Source organism: Leuciscus leuciscus (genome assembly GCF_965113295.1).
Source record: "Leuciscus leuciscus genome assembly, chromosome: 14".
In the NCBI taxonomy this organism is placed as follows: domain Eukaryota; kingdom Metazoa; phylum Chordata; class Actinopteri; order Cypriniformes; family Leuciscidae; genus Leuciscus; species Leuciscus leuciscus.
Genome location: NC_138738.1, coordinates 43,050,019 through 43,067,069, shown reverse-complemented (window position 1 = coordinate 43,067,069; position 17,051 = coordinate 43,050,019). Strand labels below are relative to the sequence as shown.

Sequence of the window (17,051 nt, the reverse complement as noted above, 5' to 3'; positions counted from 1 at the left end):
GGTGATCGAGTAAAATGGTCGTGTGTTCTATGAGCACTGCGCGAGATTGCGCTAGAATCAGCCAATCGTCCAAATAGTTCAGCACTCGCATGCCTCTCATTCTGAGGGGTGCGAGCGCCGCATCCATGCACTTCGTAAATGTACGGGGTGCCAGGGACAAGCCGAACGGCAGGACTGTGTACTGATATGCCTGGTCCTCGAAGACGAATCTCAAATATCGCCTGTGACGTGACGCTATCTGTATTTGAAAATACGCGTCTTTCAGATCTATTGACACAAACCAATCTCCTTGGCGAATCTGCACAAGGATTTGCCTGGTCGTGAGCATCCTGAACTGTCGCTTCACAAGCACTTTGTTCAGTTGCCTTAGATCTAGTATGGGTCTGAGACCCCCGTCTTTTTTCGGTAACAGGAAGTATCTGCTGTATAGCCCTCCTTCGCTCTGAACTTGAGAGAGAGGCTCTATGGCCCCTTTGCTCAATAGCTTCGCCACTTCGGCTCGAAGTAAATGTGCTACTTCTGTTTTTACCGTGGTCTCGACACGCGCCACATTGCGGCGAGGGCGTCGGCGAAACTGTAGCGAATAGCCTCCTTTTATAATGTTCAGCACCCACTTCGAAACCCCGGGCAGCTTTGCCCATGCGTCCGCATGAATAGCTAGGGGTTGAATACGAAGCGCGCTCCGCTCGCTTAGCGATGGAGAGGCTTCGGAGTGCTGTAACACAAGCGTCGCGCTCGTGACATTTGAGGCATGGGGCGCGCTGATAGCAGCGGGCAGATTGCCCGCGCTCGACTCCTCTGCGGTGGTCAACCGCGAGGGGGAGGGCTGGGCGGTTCCCGTAGGAACTGTCATGTCTATGTGTGGATGTGGGCGCGGGACAGCGGGCACATTTACCACACTGAAAGCATCGTTCGCTTGAGTGAAGCGAATGCACGTTGGTTTCGTTTTTACAGAAACCGTGAGACATGCATAACGTGGTGTTAGTGGGCACATTCACCATGTTTGAAGCGCAATCGATCTGAGTCGATTCATGTGCGCGAGCCCTGTGTGACGGGCTGTGCTTGTGTGTAGAGATGGGCACTGGGCAGTGGGCATTCTTCTTACACATAAAGCACCATCGGCCGTGGCCGGGACACCAGAAAAATTCACACTTATGGGATTTATCTGGGTAGCCGTAAAAACGGCGTTTGCGTGCAGGCAAGCGGGTGACAGAACCGACTTGTTTACTGCAGGATACACTGGAACAGTCACATTTACTGGAACTGAACGAGCGAGAAGTTGCCATAGAAACAGAGAGCGTCAACATGCTGGCGTTTATTGCAGGCCTGCGTGCATTACAACAGGCTTGTTCACTGCAATATTGACATTTCCAGTCGCCTGAATTCCAGAGGGGAATGGGAAATGTATAGGAAAAAGGAGGTTGGTCCGTCCGCAGCGAGACCAGAAAAACTCCCTTTTTTCCTTACGCCAGTGACGCACGGAACACCATAGAAACGGTGTTTGGGTGCAGGCGAGCGGGTTGTACAATGCGCTCGTTGGCTGCAAAATACACATCTGCAGTCGCCTTTTCAGGGAACTGACAGAGCGAGTATTGGCGGAGGAGCAGTCTCGGAGAAGGATGCCAGGTGAGTCCTCAGAGTCACCATAGGCAGTAACTAACTCGCAGTGAGGGCAGTAGCCGTCAGCGAGTGCGAGAGCTGCGTGATCAGGAAAAGGGGCGTCTTGAAAAAGACGCCCAGCTCTTTTAGTGCAATGGGAGTGTGTGTCGCGGCGGCGAGCACACACACATACATAAACACAGTAGCAGAGAAAGGATATAATGCCGGAAAGCGCAGCAGGAAGGCAAGGAAGGCGGCGCGGCCAGCGACTTCAGTGACTCGTCCCGCTGAAGGTGCTCTCTTTCAGACGGCGCGGCTTCTTATCCAGCTCCAGCGATGCGTGTGCTTCGCTTGAAGGATGAAAAATCAGATAATAGCTGCCTGCGAGCGATATTTATAGGCCTAGACCACGCCCATTTTGGCGGGACGTGACGCAGCGGGCGCGAAGTGCCCTGATTGGGTCTGACGTCACGCCAGGCCTCGCTCGATAGGCTGCTGCAGTTGCCGCAGAGCAGCCAATAGGCGCGCGAGCTGTCTCGCCTATGTCTGCATTGCTGCTGCAACGCGTTTTGCAAAATTACAAAATTAAGGATAATTTTTGGCTTCAATATCTCGCGGAAAAGTATTTTCCCCTAGCGTAAGATATCTTACGCAGTACGAGAGACCTCTCGTAAGAGAACCCACAGCGCGCTCCAAAATATTAAACATTATGGTTATACATATCTATGTTTGAGCAGATATCCACAAACAGTATTTAACAGGAAACACGGGTCTAAATAGTATAATATTCACCATATATCTAGCAACAGTTCAACTGCAATGTGAAGTTTATGCAACAATACCATAAACTAATAAGTAAGAATTTCTTTCCTTACATCTTTCTTGTCTTCAAATAGCGTTCTTCTTCTTCTGAGGTAAATCCAATGTAAGCTCAGACGTGTCTTCCAAACTCGACGAAAAGCAGAGACTTGTGAAGTGTTTTGGTGTTTTGTGTTTGAGGTAACGAGGGCGTTCGCGTCCCATGTGGAGATTTGCATGTGAATCTCTTTTGCGCGAGTGGGCGTGTCGAATTAAAAAGTAATTAGAAAGCGTTTGAGATACTGGACATCCTGTTGGTTTTATACAAATTACTTAAACAGAGAATATTTGTTTGCAGTTTGAATCCGATCATTTAAAAGTACACACTTAAATGTGTATAAAGGTATATGGCTCATAAATGTGTGAGAAGTATTCGCTGAGTTTTATTTCAGTTTATAGACGTGCTCAAGAAAAAAAAGTTCACCGCGACGGAGAGGCAGAACGCACACCCCGTTTATTTTTCTTTATTTTACAAAAGCACAATGTTTTGATTTGATTGTAAGTGGACACATACAAAAGTAGAAATATCACAGATTATTTTTTTATATTTCTTTTTTCTGTATAACCATAAATGACGGAGTAATTTAAGTTTATGTTGCTGCTATGTGAAAAAAATCCAGCAAAACGCGTCGGCGCATTTCTCGACCTCAGAGGGTTAACAACATCAATGCTGTAAGCCAGTCGACCATACAGCGCATCCTCCAACAGCACCAAGTGACGATGAAACAACTTTACAAGGTGCCATTTGAGAGAAACTCTGACAGAGTCAAGAATCTGCGACATGACTTTGTGGAGGCATGTATGCAACACTACTTCCAGTACTTCAGCAGAGGTGGGTAGAGTATCCAAAAACTGTACTCAAGTAAAAGTACAAGTACTTATAGAAATATTTACTCAAAGTACAAGTAAAAGTAATAATCTTAATAGTTACTTGAGTAAGAGTAAAAAAGTATCCAATGAAAAAACTACTCAAGTAGCGAGTAACTTACTTCGGATCACATAGGCCTATACATATATATATATATATTAGGGGTGTAACGGTTCACAAAATTCATGGTTCGGTTCGATACGATACGATACACTTGTGTCACGGTTCGGTTCGGTACGTTTTCGATAGCCTACAGCAAAAAGAAAGAAATGCCAGAGAAATTTCCTTGATTTAATTTTTTTTATTCCATTTTTTATTAAAACTAACATCATAAAGTATGATTTTTGTTTTACTTTGAGCAATTCTGGAGCTATAATTGACACTTCTTAGGAGCATATAAAACAAAACAGCTCCTTGGAAAAAATGAAATGTATTATTGTAGTAGTTATAAACAAAGGTTTATTTTAGTTCAGATTAACATTTGAGGGCAGCAATTGTAGCCTATTCATAATGTCAAAATAAAACCGACGTAATGTTACTTGAAGGCATTATAGCCTACTAATCCTGCCAAACTTCCATGGTTGCAGTTAGTGTTACTACAGTAAATCCATGGTGAATGTTGAAGATCTTTGGTTCATTCATGGCACAGTGTTTCTTCCTGGTTTCCACGTCAGCGATGTTTGATCCGTTAATAACGGAGAAATGTGAATGTTTCTCACTAGATCTCGCAGCGATGTTATTACTTCTGTGGCGAATTCAAATGCTTTCTTTACTGGATCTCTTATTAGCGCTGTGTAGTAACAGTGTCGCATGATCACGATCGGCTCGCGCTGCACTGGTCCAAACTGATAAACGGTCCTTCAACCACACAACCATTTTTGTCTGGTAAGCACCTTGAGATAGCTATGCATGCTTTTGTAACATCCAGATTGGACTATTGTAATTCTTTATATATTGGGATTCCTCAGAAACACATCACCCGTCTACAAATAGTCCAAAATGCATCTGCACGCCTCCTCAAAGGAAAACGTAAATTTGAACATATTACACCTGTTCTGATCTCGCTTCATTGGCTACCGATTAAATTTCGAATAGATTTTAAAGTTTTGCTCTTTGTTTTTAAATCTTTACAGAACTTAGCTCCCCAGTACATATCTGAATTGCTTCACCCAGAAATTAAGTCAAGATCACTAAGATCGGGGGACTCGAACTTACTTTCTGTCCCCAGGACTAGATTAAAAAATAGGGGTGACCGTGCTTTCGCAGCTTATGGACCCATGGAATAGCCTACCCTCTAATATCAGATCTGCCCAAACTCTGACACTTTTTAAAACTTCTCTGAAAACGCATCTTTTTTCACTAGCTTTTAATATACCCTGATGTGTCCGACTTTTTCTCTTCGATGTGTATCTTTGTTGGTTTTGTGCTTGTATTGTCTACCCTTATTGGCCTTGTTAAGCACTTTGGTCAACGCCAGTTGTTTTTAAATGTGCTATACAAATAAAATTGTATTGTATTGTATTGTAATAACGAGCAGTTTCGTTCCGCTTGCATTACGTTTGCCATTTGATGTTGGGCAATGTTGTGGTCGCGCCGGCGTCTCTTACATTATGAGCGCGCTTGCCACGCGCAACGCACCTACATTTGAAATAACTAAATTTTGGTCAGCAGGAGCGTTTGTCCCCTCCTCGACAAAACCCCCAAGGTTCGTTTTAGGACCGAGGTCGTCTCTGACAGGAGCTCCGCACTCTCCCTGGGAGCCTTCTAGAATTAAAGTATCACAATATTTTGGACATAGTTCTTTTTTTTTAGGAGGAATCTCCTCCAGTGTGCCATTCACCCTTAGCACGCCAAGGGCGTTGCACCTTCACTTGGATGTGCACCGGTGGGTCATCAAAAAAATGTGCTTAATTGACCAATACTCATGATTCTGTTACTAGTTCTGGAATGTGTGGTTGTCAAGCTAGCTGTCAGAATTCTAACTGTTACAACAAGTGTTGTTATGGAAGTTTCAGAGTGGAAAAAGTAAGTGGATCAGTTTACCCCCAGCTGGTTCACTTTACCCCCTTGATTTCTCTGGTCTGTCTCAGTTTACCCCTAAGCTGGGGTAAAGTGAGACACAAGACCACTTTTTAAAAAACAATCATATTTTCACTGCCCTTCGTCCTGAATACATTCTAATAATTTCCATTGCTAGGAAACATCCTGAATTAATAGGAAATGTGTAAATTTGACTGATATATCATTTTAGCTCACTTAGAGGGGAACAAATGTAAAAAATGTCTCACTTTACCCCACTCTCCCCTATTGGAGATGGATGCCCATGTTATTCACCATGAATTTATTAATGTGGATGAGGTTTGCTTCAACCTCACCAAAACCAGGCGCCGCAGAAGAAATGTAATAGGACAGAGGGCAATTACCAATGTCCCCGGAGAGCGTGGGGGTAATGGAATTATGTGCTGCCATCACTCAAAACAGGGTCCTCATCACAATGCCACACTGGGTCCGTACAACACCGGCCATATGCTCACTTTTCTGGATGCAATTCACACAATGCTTGTCCCTGATCCAGATCAGGAGTCTGCTAGATTTGTGGTTATATTGGACAATGTTAGTTATCACCGGGCTGGTCTGGTCCAAAACTGGTTTGCCACCCAGCCACAATTTGTAGTTTTGACCCTACCCCCATATTCACCTTTTCTAAATCCAATAGATGAATTCTTCTCAGCCTGGCGCTGGAAAGTGTATGATCGCCAACCCTATGCCCGCGTGCCGCTTCTCCAGGCAATGGAGGACGCATGTGGGGACATAGAGGTTTCCTCTGTCCAAGGTTTGATATGCCATGCTAGGAGATACTTCCCTCGATGTTTGGCAAGAGAAAACGTATCTTGTGATGTGGACGAAGTATTGTGGCCAGACCCAGCCCGGAGAAGAGATAAAGCGTAGCTTAGCACTGGTGACTGCATGAACTTATGAAAGAAGTGTTTGCCATTAATGCAAATGCTTCATTCTGACATGTGTTTATGGCATTTTGAATGCAGTGTTACATTTTGGAGATGTGAGGCATTTTGCATTTTGTGTGTGCAGTTTTGGGAATTGTGTGTAAGCAGTTGAAAAAAACTGTAATACAATTCAGATACTTTGTGTTTCTGAGCATCTGAATGATTTACTTCATCAATGACTGATTCTGTTGTAATCATTGAATTCTGAGCTTGAGTTGAATCTCATTTACAAGGGGCTGATAAGCAGTGTGTGTGTGTGTGTGTGTGTGTGTGTGTGTGTGTGTGTGTGTGTGTGTCTGTGTCTGTGTTTGAAGCTTCTCTCCAGGTGACTTTGTTGCTCTGTCTTCTATATTTTTCATTCTTGCTTCTCAGAAATGCACATGAAATAATGACCTGACAAATAGGCTACAAATCATTGTGCTTCTCTCACTTCACTGACACTCTCGCCATGGTAATGAAGCGGCAGAGACTCTCACACACGCTTTGATTGCTTCTTTTAGGAGTCTAAACACTTGACACACAATCATTCATCTGAGTTACTGCTAATCTCCTTCAAAACACATCATACGCCACAGCAGTGAACAAACACACCACACAAAACTTACTGTGAATGGAGGTGTGGTATTATTGTTCACTGTATAATTCCACGTGTTTGAGGAAGAGTGAGTGACATTTACACATGCATTTCTCTTCAAACAGACAATATAGATCATTGCTTCTCAACTACTTTTGCTTCAGGACATTCATTTTTCATTGGACATTACAGTTTTTCTCGATTGCTAATACACTATAACTGGTTCAGTTGGCCCAATTTCCCAAACCATTCATTCATTTCTAGAAACAAAGATGCTATTTTATGCTATTTTAAAGTTTCCTAATGTTGTTTTGGAGTCTGCTACTGTTGGTTTACATGCATCTAAGGTAAAAAAAAAAAAGAAAAAAAATTCTCATAAATACATTTGCACATCACCACATTTTCAATGATTCTCAAACGACTCATCAGATGAATCAATCTCTCTAAATCCCGCCTTTCCGCGAGCTACTCTGCTCTGATTGGCCAGACGGCTCAGTCTGTTGTGATTGGTTTACCGCGTACAGCACGCGTGTCGAAAACAAAAAACGCCCATTGCCATAACAACGTCAGCTGACCTGAGGCTTCCTCCACCGTAAACTAAACACAGTAACGAACAATGACGTCGATTTGACCATATCAATCCGAGCGCAAGTGAGATGACGAAACACTGGAAGAACTAGTTATTCAAGCCGAACCTCCATCAGGACGACTCGAGCTGGACGTTTCTCAGTGATACACTACTCAGTTTGAGGTACATTATGAGATGTTGCAACTGTAATTCCTCACCATCAGCATTAACAAGTGCATGTCCATCAACAAACCCATTATTTTACTTGTACTAATTTATTTACCGAGTTTGTTTCTAATTTATTGTGGTGAATATGTGGAAACTGTATCAATAACAGTGTATACATTAGCCGAGCTCTAGCGTGAATAACTGATGTAACACAAACGCTGGTAAAACAAACCTTGCTCCATGCTTAATCTTTCCTCAAAATAGTGAGAACAACAGACAATCTGCATTAATAGACACAGTTATAAGTAATCGTGGCCCACAGCTGATCAGCAGAAGTGTTTCAGTAAGACAGTGATAAAGTGAGTTAGCCAGTTAGCAGGAGACCTACACAATATACAACTCAAAACTAAGTATTTTGAACCCCATCTTTAAGAGTAAAAGCGTTTCGCGAATCCTGCATTGAACTCCGAGATTTGAGAAGCAGCCGTCAGTGAAATAAAGGGAACACAGCAAAAGTTTAGGATTATACTGCTGTGATATCACGGTAAAGATGAATTTTAACCTCTGATTCTCCACATGCTCGTCCTTGGGCAGTGAAAACACTGGCTTTACCTTCACATTATAGAGCAGAGCGTCTCCTGGACATGATGCTCTCCAGTGTCCACAGGGATCAGCTGCTGGTTTGAGGTTCGAGTTTTCCCGGGTGTCTGCACGCGCTATAAGTGGGCGGGCAATATGCTAATGTTTCGTCTTGGCGTCACGACGAAACGGCTTATGATTCGTTTGAAAAACGATTCATTTCATTGACTCAGAGTCGACTCTTACTTTTGAAAGACAATAATTTTATATACGGTGCAGTTTCAGATTTAACACTTTGCAGGATGTTTTCATTCACTTAGAGCTGTGTTACACACTACATGAAAGGTCATTTTCAAAAATCCATAATATCAATCAATCAGTCAATCAACATTTATTTGTATAGCGCTTTACAACAACCATCCAAAGTGCTTCACATCAAAGATTAAAAATAAAACAACATATCATACAATAAAAGAATAAAACATATAAACAGTAAAAAAACAGGTTGCATATGTGGCAAGGCGGGTTAAGATCCCGCCCTATTATTTGTGGTGAGTGATGGGTGTGACAGCCTATCGGCAGCCATCCCTGGCCTATTTAAGGCGGAGTTCAGGCCACCTGGGTATGCGTCATTGTCACTATCGCCTCTGTTTGGGTGCGCGGGCATCTCTGCTGGAGGTATGTACCTAGCTGTTTGGCTAATGTTGCTGCTAGTACACATGCACTATTAAAGTGGGAATGTATATGTTTTAGCCAGACTAGGGCCCAGATTTGTGCAACGTTTCTTTTGGGTGCAGGCTGTCCTCATCACAGGTATGTTAATTCTAACGGACTACTGTTAGTTCTGGTTTGATCCCCGGTAACCTATGTTTTCATCACAGTGCAGCTTATGTGTTTGGCCAGATGGAACACCGGTACATTTGCGGTTTGCCTATTATGAACGAGGCTGTGAGTAACTGAGTATTCTGTGGGTCTAGCGATCTACCATTGGGTAGGTACATTTAACCACTTGATTATTACGAGGTGGGTGCTTTAAAAATTCATTTATTCATTAATTGTTTGTTTTCTGTAGTGCGTCAATTTGTTTGTGAGCGGTTCATCTCGGTGGACTGCGGGGCAAATGCTCTATAGACAGCGTCGTTAAGACTGCACTGTTTGTTCTGCTGCCATTAATACCACTATGTGACAATTTTTATTATTTTGATACATTACTTTGTTTTTTTCGTTAGTTCATTTTGTCTTGGAAGATTGCTTTAAGCCAATGCTGGTGGACTAAGTGAGTGGCCAGTCTCAGAGCCATCATTCAATGTGAAACGTACTATCAATAGTGTAATTTAGCCCTTACCTTTTTGGTTATATTGCCACCAACAGTTTGGTTATTTTGCTCTTTGATCAGTGCTTTTCTTAAGGACTGTGAAAAGTGAACTACATTCTGTTTTGTATTTGTTTTCTGTGATTCAATTAATTGTTCTCATTTTGTATTTCACTTTATTTTTCTGTTTTATATAGCATTTGGCTGCTTTAATGTTTATGCTGAAACGACAATCTGATGTGAACTCCTTGGGAAACACTGGCCGGCTTAACTTCTGTGGCCAGTAATTTGCCAAGTGTTGGCCTCTTTTATAGTTAGAATTTGTTCTACTATAATTTGTTGATGCATGTGTCTGCAGCTAATTGTGAAATTGTATTGTATTTTTGTGTTTCTTTCAGAAGCTGAAGGCCCCCGGTATAGGGAAGCTGGCTGTTTGTGCCCTTTTGGTGGTGGTGTTTCCTTCACTGAGTGTTTTGCCATTGGCACCTGCTCTGCAGGAGAGCTCGATTGCATACACACTAAAAAAAAAATGGTTCTTCAGCGGTTCTTCAGGGATTCTTTGCGGTGGTTAAGGTGCTATATAGCACCACTACCATTTAAAGAACCTGTTAAGCCCAGTTTGGTTCTTCAGCGGTTCTTTAGCGGTTCTTTGGGGTGGTTAAAGTGCTATATGGCACCTCTTATGGTTCTACATAGCACCATTTGACAAAGGTAGGTGCTATATGGCACTTAAAGTGGTTCCCCTATGATTACAAGCCAATGAACCACTTTTAGTGCTATTTAGCACCATTTTTGTTTAGAGTGTACAGAGAGGCCTTAAAAGCTGCTAGATCTGTTTATTTTTCAACCCTGTTAGAAGAAAATAAACAAAAGACTAGGTATTTATTTGAAACAGTGCCTAAACTAATGAAAAATAAAGCTTCAAGCCCAGACATTTTCAAGCAGCACAGCAGTAATGACTTTATGAACTTCTTCACTTATAAGATTGATAAAGTCAGGGAGAAAATTATATCTACGCAATGTCTACAACAGTATCGCATCAGGGAGTGCATTGTAGTGTCCCTAAGGAAAAATTCGATTCATTCATTGCTATAGGAGAGGAAGAATTTTCTAAACTCGTTAAATCATCTAATTTGACTACATGTATGTTAGACCCTATACCGACTAAGCTACTGAAAGAGATGCTTTCAGAGGTCATAGATCCTCTTCTTAATCGTCCCCTTGGAATTATAAGGTTCTATCTGCGTTCTGAGCAGTTTTGAGATATTGAGCTTTAAAGTTTTTGCATTCCATTCGACTGTGTAGAAAGAACCTTTTTATTTTCTAAATAAAAAGTTCCAAAATGTACACAACTTAAAAAACAACATCACATAATGTAAAGAAGTGGTCACAGAATAAGAATATGTGAATAACAAAATTTTAACAAAAATGTCAGATAGAACCTTATAATTCCAAGGGGACGTAATATCATTCATTCATCTTTGTCATTAGGATACGTACCAAAAACATTTAAGCTGGCTATGATTACAGATTTTCTCAATCGATTTGGTACATTTCTCCAAACTCAGGTAACTGCTCTCAAAACATTTAACACAGTGAGCTGTACACTTTGTAATTGTCCTAAACAGATAGTAAATTCTCATTCATTTCATTCAAATTACAAATCAAAAGCATAATTTTCTCAAAACACCGTGCACAAAATTCCCTAATGTTATCACAGCAGTTCATACAGCCAACCAAATCTTTAATATATCAGGAAAAACATTTGCAGCTTTTCATTGGTCTTCACAAAGATCATAAGTATTTTTGTACCATTTTCAAAACACAACAAACAAAACTCTGTGAATTGTAAAATAGTCAGATGCACACATTATGTCCTCAATTAACCCCAAATTGATATCTGATGAGTTAGTAATCCACTCAACACAGAAAAAGCCAATTTCCTAATTGTTCACACAGCTGTCTTAATTACAACTACAAAAGGGGAAGAGAAAAACAAAAAAGAAGATGAATGAGGAGAAAAGACAATAAAAAGAAGAATGAGCAGTGGAAAAGGAAGAGGTGTAAGAGTGAGAGGTGGTAGACAGGGTAGAGGAAGAAGAAGAGGAAGAGGAGATGGAGAAAGAGCAAGAAGAGCTGAAGAGCTGAAGATGTAGGAGAAAGAAGAGCTGAGGATGTAGGAGAAAGAGAAAGAAGAGCTGAGGATGTTGGAAGAGGAGAAGATAGAGGAGTAGAGGGAGAAGAGATGGATAGATTGAAGGGCAATGGTATAGTGGAAAGAGAAAGAGTAGAAAATATAAGAAGAGATGGACAGAGAGGAAGAGGAGCGCAAGGTGTAAGAGGAGGGAGGAGAGGTAGAAGGATAGGGTACAAACGTGTTTCAAATGAAATCAGAGCCACGCTTAGTGACCATGTCATAAATCATGGTTTCTCACTGAGAGAAGCTGGGCAGAGAGTTCAGCCCAATGTAAACAGATCCACAGTAGCTTCAATTAGCGGCACATTTCAGAGGGAGAACCGTTGTGTGAGATGTTCTTCCCCTTCATGTCTCAGTTCTCTGCGAACAATGTCAAGTTCGTCTCTGAGGTCGTGTCTCTGCTGAGCGAGCTGATGGATTTCAGTCTCTGCTCTCTCAAGGAGAGCTTTAGCCTGTTGAAGCCTTTCGTTGAGTTCCTTCCTGGTGTTTTCCTCCTCCGACTGCTGTCTTTGGTCTGTGTGCCGACGAAGATCGTCCAGGGCATTTTGAAGTCTTTCAACTTCCTGTTGTAGCGTTGTGTCCGTCTCGTCCTCCTCCTCGGTCAGGAAGAGTAGCTGGTCTAGACGACTCTGTGTGTGGGCTCGGTCCTTCCGGGCTTCTGTGGCCTGAAGCTGTAGTGCGGCTGCCTTCTGCTCCAGGTCGAGGTTGGTCCTTTCGCTGGCCCGGGCCTTGGTGACGAGGTTGAGTGCGAGTTTTCTGAAGATTTTGGGCAGCTGCTCGTGGTCGTACTTCTGGGTTGGATCATAGGTCTCAAACTGGTTCAGGTACTGTGGGTCAGTGGCGTCCTGGGGTTGAACGGTTGTTGTCATTTCTCGCAGCCATGTCTCGAGGTTGTGCCAGCGGACTGCGGGACTGGGTGAGCTCGACATCTCGGCTTACTGTGGCGAGAGAAGCACAGCACACACAAAAAGAGACAAAATGCAAGTTTGTTTTAGGGTTAACGAGCTATACTCATATGGGCTATGCCGTCTATGAGAATTTCGGGGCTAACTGACCGATAGTTAGCGGAGCCAATTTCGTGGGTATGGGTAAAACCCACAATAGAGATTTGGACAGGCGGTAGCCTGGGGGTCGTCTAGCGACGCCAGCTTTGATCGTCACTCTATTATTCAGCTTTCCTGGGGTCTCTCTTAGGTTCTGTCTCAAATGGCGCTTTTCCACTACACAGTACCAGCTCGCCTCGGCTCGCCTCGACTCGACTCGCCTCGGCTCGGCTCGCTTTTCGCTCCGTTTTCCATTGCAGATAGTACCTCCACAATAGTACCTGGTCGTCATAGCGACGCCGCAGGAAACTGCCGTGACTTAATCTTTTACGCGAGACGCGCGAGACACACCCGCTACCCACACACACAGGACAATGGAGGAAATCGAGTGTATGCTGTTTTTGGCTGTTTTTGTTTTTGTTTTTGCTGTTTTTTATTCAGGATACTCTGTCTGGCGCGTGCAATGATGACGCAGTTAATAGTGACGATTCTCTCTGACCAATCAGCAGTCTGCTGTGTTTTCACGTCACATTTTAGTATCGCCTCAGCTCGCTTAGAACCTCGCCGGAGGTGGTACGAAAAAAAGTACCTGGAAGCAGGTACAGGTACAACTTTTACACAGTGGAAAACCAAACAGAGCCGAGCCGAGTCGAGTCGAGGCGAGCCGAGGCGAGCTGGTACTGTGTAGTGGAAAAGCGCCATAAGTGAAATGAGAGAAACAAATCACAACAGAATGGAGAAAAAGACAAAGTTGAAGGTAGGGAAGATCAAAGGGAAACACAACACAAGGAAGTGAATTGGTCTGCAATGAAATGTCACAAACAATAACACGGGGAGCGTTATAAAAAAATAAAATAAAGAGGCCTAAGCCTATTAACACTGCTAGAGTTCCTGATAGGGCCAGGAGATGCGTGGATTATCGGGACAGGACCTCGGAAGAAGGTGTGTCTTAGAGAGAGAAAGGTGGGCCAAACACCTAAAATATATCCGGAGGAATATCTAGTATTCTGTGGTTCATAATAAGTGGATGGGTTTTATCAAATTTCAGTTTACCTGGGGTGAATAGAGGTCATCCAGGTGGAAACCAGCGGGCGCGGTCAGACTCTCCGACGGTCCCAACACCAGACGGAGCGCAGTGTCAGTAACGCCGGACAGATGATCCCCGCCCACCGGAAACCACCAGAGATGACTGTCGGATCACCACAGTGCACTGACTGAATCCTGCCAATAGATACACAATAAGGGATTAAGATGTTAGACTTAAAGTGAATTAAGGCTTTCTGGTTTCGTCAAATTGAGTAAATATGTATGCAGGGGTCAGAGGCAAAGGCTTTACTAAAATAATGATACAATGAAAAGGAATTATGATAACTGATGGTTAATTATCGGAATAACCTACCCCCCCTGAAGAGACTGGGGAAAGAGAAAAAAAAAAAAGACGCAGGATGACGTCGGTGGGGGCGCGTAATTTGAGAACTGCCACACACCTAAAGGCTGCCCTCTAGTGTTGGTCCGTGGAGTAATTCAGACTGCAGATTTTTATCTTTTATCTGATATATGGGCTCATTTTGCGCTCGGTTGCATGCGAAAAATGACGCGAGTTTCACAACATGTGACTAACAGGAAATACACGTCTATTTAATTACACATTATACATGAAACGGTTTAAATAACAACAGGAATTATCGTCTGTTTTAATTAATAAACTGAACCAACAGGAATTATTCCTCTGTTTAATTCATAAAACTGTGGACCAACAGGAATTAATGCATCTGTTTAATTAATAGAGCTGTGGACAAAACAGGGATTATGCATCTGTTTCACCTCCCATAAACATTAATCCAAATAGCACTTTATGATTTAAATGCATTAGGTTTGCAAAATTGGTTAGCTAGGCCAATTTTTGACCAGGAATTTTTTTATCGTTGCTAACGATAATAATAAGGCCTATTACGACTGGAAACTGAGGCGTCTGCTCAGATCAGATTTACGTCTTCACACTAAAAAGAGATTTCTTCGTCTTATTTAGTCGGTTTAAATCATATTACATGTACCAACTGCAAAGAGTTTGCTTCGTCTTTACAGGGACAAATGCTATATTATGAGCTGCAGTTTTAGCACTTAACCCCCTGAGGTCGGCTGTATCGCCGGCGATACCAGCTCGCTTTTTTTTTATTAGTGTAAAAGAAACTCATAAATACTCTGTTGACTTTGATTTTCCATAGGAGTTTCATACATCAATCGATTCTGTTAAATGTGTATTATTTTTGTGTATACTCACAATAAAAACAAAGTGTTGTGCTTTTTGCCAAATAAAGAAAAATAAACACGAAGCGAGTTCTGCCTTCTCTCTGCCAGTGAAGTCCATTCTGAAACGCGTCCGAAAATTAACAATAACTCAGCGAATACTCAGTCAAACAGACATACAGACAGACAGGCATGAAGCTTGAATTCTCTTCTTTTAAATGAAGTCATTTATATAAAAAAACAATTATTCTCATCTTGTGAAATCTGTATTAAAAGAGAGCGATTCCAGTCGAGCTCATCTCATCTCATTACGTTATAATCGGCCCCGCCCACGGAGAGCGCGCGCTATTCAAACGCAAATGGCTGAGGCAATCCTGTGAACGCCCACATCAGCTCGAGAAAACACACACGTTTATTTAGATCATTGTTTACACCGTCTTGCAGCGCTGTGAGGAATAATACTAATCGAAAATGTCCCTCAGAAGTGCGGGTATATCGAGGAGCGAGCTGAGGAATACAAGTAAGTTTTTTCCTTCTCACGTGAATTTCTTCACGTGGGTTTCTGTTTATGAATGAATAAACGGCATGAATGCGCGCTGTTTACCACAGCTGGCAAAGACAGTTTAAATTTAAATCGCGTGTGTGAATGAATGATGATGTTTTAGCAAACTGTATTGCTATACTGAGATAAGTAAACATCGACTGAATGTTGAAATAAAATGTAGGCTATTTGTATAAGCAACGTATTAAACTGCAAATTAACAATATGCCCTAATATTTCATGAAAACAACGTTACAGTCAGACGAAATATGAAAGACAACATTTTGTTTAGTAGATTTGGGTACAGTTTTTACTGTAGAATATACTGCCACATCAAATAAGCTTTTGTTTAGCCATTTCTATATATAAAATACGATTTTTGTCAAAAATAAAGTCATCAACTAAGATGTTAGCTGTTCCAATGTTGGTTATATTCAAACTAATGAATACATAGATAAAATGTAGGGCCTATAATCATTTTTTTTTTACAAAGAAAGAGTACACTTGAAATATTGTTGAAATTGTAATTATTGTTGTAATTGTAACCATTTTAATAAAATAGCAAAACATATTTACAAGATAGATGTAAGCAAAATCTTAAATGGTCAATATAAGTCTTCTTCTAAATATATCTTTTGTCCTTTCATTGTGGCTCAGTCAGTGTCACACCTGAGTGAATGGCTCATCATTATGCAGAGTGGGTGTATTCTAAGGTGTAAACCACTCCTCGTTCACGCCCCCTCGCATATTGGCTTTCCAAGCAAAACCTGTTTTACATCAATTTAAATCAATGTATGGTTTTATGTGAACGATAAAGCAAGACTATTTTCACATAATTTTGAAGAAAAAACTATAGGCGACGACATCCATAAGTCAAAAGTCTTATTGCCACATATTTAGTATGTGTTTTGTGGTCTTATTTCAAAATTTTTAATTTTTAGTTTTTTCGATAACCACACATACATGTGGCTCACATATTATTGTAGTCCTGTTTGTGCTATATAGAGTGAATTTACACCTTTGCCATTAATATGTTTATAAGCAACTGAAAAAAGCACAAATGTCAGGGCATGTCAGAACACCCCCAGGGCCCAAAAAAACGCTCAGACTCCAGAGGGTTAACCCTCTGGGGTCTGAGGCGTTTTTGGGGTCCTTGAGATGTTCTGACATGCCCTGACATTTGTGCTTTTTTCAGTTGCTTATAAACATATTAATGGCAAAGGTATAATTACACTCTATTTAGCACAAACAGGGCTACCATAATATGTGAGCAACATGCATGTACATGTTTGTATTTTTGAGAGAATAATGTTTATGCATGATTATTGAAAAAACTAAAAACTAAAGTTTCTGAAATAAGGCCACAAAACACATACTAAATATGTATGAATAAGACTTTTGACTAATTGATGTCGTTGCCTAGAGTTTTTTCTTCAAAATGATGTGAAAATCATCCTGCCCTTATCATTCACATAACACAATACATTGATTT

At 41.7% G+C, this 17,051-nt stretch overlaps 1 protein-coding gene and 1 long non-coding RNA gene across 3 annotated transcripts in view; one reads left to right on the top strand and one right to left on the bottom strand.

The window, feature by feature from the left end:
• The window catches only part of LOC309473958 (uncharacterized protein), a 128,173-nt gene that overhangs the window by 47,335 nt on the left and 63,787 nt on the right, over positions 1–17,051 (bottom strand). The window lies entirely within an intron of this gene.
• Positions 12,850–14,185, top strand: LOC309474030. The gene is made up of 2 exons (XR_014197195.1): positions 12,850–12,927; positions 13,468–14,185. It is a non-coding gene; the product is annotated as an uncharacterized lncRNA (long non-coding RNA).